The following is a 5,499-nucleotide window of genomic DNA, read 5'->3' as shown; positions in this document are numbered from 1 at the left end:
CTATGTTGATGCATTCTGAACTACCTCTCAATTTATGGGGTGAGGCCCTACTATCTGCTTGCCATATAATCAATATAATTCCTTTAAAGAAAACCGATATTTCTCCATATGAAGCATGGAAAGGCAGAGCGCCAAATATCAGTTACTTTAAAGTGCGAGGGTGCGTGGCTTACTATAAAAACATGGATCCTAAGAGAACCAAGTTGGGTCCTCGAGGGATAAGATGTGCCTTTGTTGGATATGCACAAAATAGTAAGGCATATAGACTGTTAAATTTAGAGTCTAATGTAATTGTAGAATCCCGAGATGTGGAATTCTTTAAAAATCTTATCACCAAGGATAAAGAATCGGAGTCGGCCGCGAATAAAGAATCTTGTGAAGAAGAATCTTCTCGAATTGTAGAAATACAACCTGAAGGCATCCTCGAATCATTGAATCACAACCCAAGCCTAGGATAAGAAAGAGAGTCCGGAAAACAAGGAATCTAGGACCAGAGGAAATTGATCCTAAAACATACAAGGACGCAATAACTTCAAGGGACTCTTCCTTTTGGAAGGATGCTATCCAAGATGAAATGGATTCAATCGTGTCAAACCACACTTGGGAACTTGTTGACTTACCGAATGGATCAAGGCCCATTGGATGCAAGTGGGTGTTTAAAAGAAAGTACCATAGTGATGGTACTTTAAACACTTATAAGGCCAGACTAGTGGCAAAAGGATTTAGACAAAAGGAAGGCATAGATTACTTTGACACCTATGCACCAGTAGCAAGGACAATCACAATTAGATTGGTGTTTGCCTTAGCTTCTTTGAATGATCTTATAGTTCATCAGATGGATGTCAAAACTGCCTTCCTAAATGGAGATCTCGATGAGGAAATATACATGGAACAACCAGAAGGCTATGTGCTTCCTTGAAACGAACAAAAGGTGTGTAAGCTTATCAAATCCTTATATGGCTTAAAACAAGCACCAAAACAATGGCATCAAAAGTTTTATTCTGTGATACTCTCTAATGGATTTATTCCTAATTCTCGTGATAAGTGTTTATACACAAAGGTGTAAAAAAACACTGTAACATTCCTTTGTCTCTATGTCAATGACATGCTGATAATTAGTAATGATTTGAATGGAATTTTAGAAACAGAGAGGTTTCTAACTTCCACTTTCAAAATGAAAGATCTTGGACTTGTTGATACAACTCTAGGGATCAAAGTTAAGAGAAATAGTGGGGTTTATGAACTTAGTCAAACACACTATATTGAGAAAATGCTTGATAAGTTCAAACACCTAAAATTTAAGGAGGTAACCACTCCTTTTGATCATGTCGTCAAACTTCAAAAGAACAATGGAAGAGCAGTGGATCAATTGGAATATGCAAGTGCAATAGGGTGTCTCATGTACTTAATGCAATGTACCAGACTCGATATATCATTTGCAGTTAGTAAAATGAGTAGATTTACTAGTAATCCAAGTACTGAACATTGGAAGGCAATCACGAGGATTTTTGGCTATCTATTGAAAACCAAAGATCTTGGCCTTCACTAAGGTAGGTTCCTTGCCATACTAGAATGATATACCGATGCGAGTTGGATATCTAATGTTGGAGATCATAAATCTACAACTGGGTGGATATTTACACTAGCTAGAGGAGCAATTTCTTGGAAGAGCAAGAAACAAACCTGCATTACGCTTTCGACCATGGAATCAGAGTTCGTGGCTCTCGCTTCCGCTGGTCAAGAAGCGGAATGGTTGAGAGATCTTCTGTTGGAAGTTCCATTGGTTAAGGATAGTGTCTCAAAGGTGATGATACACTGCGATATCCAAGCCACTTTAGCAAGAGCGTTCAGCAAAGTGTACAATGGAAAGTCTAGGCATATTGGACTTAGACATTCGTTCGTGAGAAAATTGATTAAGGATGGAATCATTTCTCTCACCTATATACGAACAAGCTATAATTTGGCAGATCCGTTTACTAAGCCACTGGCCAGAGACTTAGTAAAAACAACCTCGAGAGGTATGGGGTTGAAACTCCTTGAGTAAGAGTTCCGACGGCGGTGGCAACCCAATCTTACGTTAACAGAACATTAACCTCAAGATTTTCAATGGTTAATAACAAGTCGTTGATTTGGATAATTATCAAACATTTCGTGATAATGCTAACCTTAAAACGAGGGTTGAGTTTTATTTCAAACTCTTAATGAAGTTCAATACCGAGGGTACGTGTCTCATGGAAAAAGACACAATATGAACTTCACCTATGTGAATTTCGAGATGGTGTCGTCTCAAAGTGAGAGTTGAAGTTTCTCTCATGAAAAATTCATGAAAACAGGATAGCTTATGGCCATAAATAAGTGCTAAGCGAGATATGCAGAGGAAGAACCTTTAATGAGTGTGTGTAAGGTAACGCCGGTTTAATCACATGGATTAATGGTTTAAAAGCATTGCTACCTAATATTCCAATTAAACTTTGCATTATTCTCACTAAGGTTAAGTTTTAAATCAAAAGATACCTAACTGTATTAACACTCTTTATATCTTTATTTCTGGAATGAGTTTTTGTCATTATTAGAACAAGTGGGAGATTGTTGGAAATTATAAAACAATAATTACCATAGTGTGTTCTAATGTGACAAAAAATGGGAATAGATTTTTGGTTGTTGCATACATTTGTTTTTTGAATTCAAATTTACAACATTTCATGAAGGGGTGCCTTGTGTCATTATAGATGGACCATTGCAATATATGGTGAAAAGGTGTTGTTTCATCAAGAGTTGCAAACTTATGAAACAACACATGCATGGCCTATAAATACACATTTATGAATCCAAAATGAAACAAAACACTCTCTTCATTATTTCAGACACTCTTCCTTGCATTCGAGTTCTTCACCGCTCTTGTGCAGACTCGAGTAAGGCTGGCATTATCCTGGATATTCTTGCTTCCCAAACTCTAAGACAATTAAGAGAGTGCTTGAAATACTTTTAAGGAAAGTGACTCCATTCACGATTCAGCCTGGATCCTTTTGATCTTTCTGATATTTCTAACAATGTTCGCTCCCTTAAAAGCTTCACGTCTTAATGCTCTTAGAAGAAGTTGAGATGATGCACTGTCCAGGCTAGTTGTTGTCTCATCTAACATCAAAAGTGAAGACTCCTTCTTACTAGAGAATTAACGTGATATTTGAGCTTGCAACCCATATGCACCTTCCTTAGCCACATCTATTGCAAGTTTCCATCTTTGGTGTGCATTTTCTAGTTTTCCTTACACTTCTAACTGATGCTTCTCTTGATTTTTCCACTCTCATTTCCCTAGTAGTGAGAACTTGGTCAGAATATTTGTAAATAATGAGTAGGGAAGTATTCAAAGCTTCTTGAATAAGCAATTAAAGACTGTTAACATCTTACCAATTTGGTCTCACTCCTTGCACGCTTGTGCATGCATTACTACACATGTTGGAGCAGAATAATACCCACTACTACAAGGAAATCAAGTGCTCAAGCAAAAATAATACCCACTATTGCAAGGAAATTTTGTGGCGGTTGTGGGGCAAAAGGATCCTGCCGAGCAAAATGTTTTGCTATTGCTATTAAAATCAGCATAAACATTTGCTCCTTCGCAACTATGGTTTAGTTGCATTGGAGTTAGTTGATAAACATATATACATGAATATATCCCCAGATAAGTTCAATACACAACATACAAGCAATACCTTGAGGAAAAAAATCGATACAAAATTATAACTCATGGTTCACATACACTTTTCGCTTTATTGAGGGTAGCAAGGGGGCAATAGGAACCTGGAGGGAAAGCTTCAAGAACAATAATTCCAATAACAATTAGAGATAAAAGCATCAGACACAAATTCCCTCATACATATCTATAATCATTTGTGTTATTTTATACAATGTTATTATGCTTCATTAGTATCCAAAAATATTTTATAAAAGTTGTCTTTAGTCATCTATAAAGAAAAAAGAATTCACAATTTTTCGTCGAATTTGTGACTTGGAGAATTTTAGTGTGCAACAAGAACATATTCAACATTGTCACTTCTCTTTATTTCATACAATTTAACAATTAAAAAGGTTTGTAACCCCCTCTAACGTGTTTCTGTAGTGATGTTCACCAAATATTTCACATGGCGTACCACGTCAGCTTCCTTTAGAGAAATTAGATGATAGGGACCTAAATTATGGATGAAAAAACTTTAAGAGGATCATTATTTAAAGAAATTATTTATATAGACTCCTGACATATTTAATCCTAATGATAAATTCCTAGAATATATAGACCATCTAATGAAACATTAAGTGTTACTTGATCATGAGATCCCATTAAAAATCAGGAAACTATTCTTAAATTATACGTAGTCTAGATTGATTGTGAAGTGGAATAACATTAAAGCATTGAGACTATTATGTGAATAGAATGATGATCACATCTCATGGATCATGGATGAAGAGTTATCAAGTCTTCACATAGATATGAATATTACAAGTAATATTTATACTTAATTGACCAGTTATGAGAATGTGACATAGAATGTTATGCAAGTGTCATAAGTAATTCTCATGGTGATAATGGTGTATATCATCATTCGACCTGAAATCACTATGAACTCTAGACGTGGAGTCAAGTACTTTATTGTTGATCAAATATTTTCGTAACAAGATGACCATAAATATGTTTGATCGGTACTCCACAAATCAAGTTAAGGAACATGAGTGACCTCCTGCTTAACAAAATAAATGTCTAAGAGTCCAATGTTTAGCTGGACAAATGTGATATGGTCTATACCTTGTTTTCAATATAGACATAAGGTAAAAATGGTAATTATATACATAAACATTATCACGGGAAGGATGTGTTAGATGACATGACATTTTTGTGACTTAGGTAAAAGTGATGTTTTGCTAGATACCACTCATTATTTTTTATATTAAATGTGTGATTTGATATGATTATTAATATTATGAGAACATGTAGGGTCACACACATAAGAACATAATAAAGGGAGAAAATAAATAAGTTACGCTTATTCGATTGGTTAGTCGTGCAATGCATTAAAGTTAACTAGGCAGATGAGGTACACTATAAGGTACGGTGTACTTGAGTGCAATATATAACACCATAAGGTATGGTGTTTTAAAGTACAATATGGAACATTGTTAGGTACATGGTACTTAACTAAAAAATGAAACACCATAATATACGGTACATTTAAGTGAAATACAATACACTATAAGGTATGATGTGCGTAGTGGGCTAGATCAACTTGCAGTCCACACAAGCGGTTCTATAAATAGATTCCCCTTTCTAAAGTATTTATTGCTTAACCAAATTTGTGTTATGAAACCCTAGCCACACTTTTTATCTCTCTCTCTCTCTCTCTCTCTCTCTCTCTCTCTCTCTCTCTCTTTCTTATTCTCTCCCTCTCTCTCTTTCCCTTAAAGTATTCATTTGTAGAAACTAGTAGTGAGATTGAAGGTACTCAT

The sequence above is a fragment of the Vicia villosa genome, unplaced genomic scaffold, assembly GCF_029867415.1.
Source record: "Vicia villosa cultivar HV-30 ecotype Madison, WI unplaced genomic scaffold, Vvil1.0 ctg.000992F_1_1, whole genome shotgun sequence".
Taxonomy (NCBI): domain Eukaryota; kingdom Viridiplantae; phylum Streptophyta; class Magnoliopsida; order Fabales; family Fabaceae; genus Vicia; species Vicia villosa.
The sequence above is the reverse complement of the archived record's forward strand: the minus strand, read 5'-3'. Positions refer to the sequence as shown.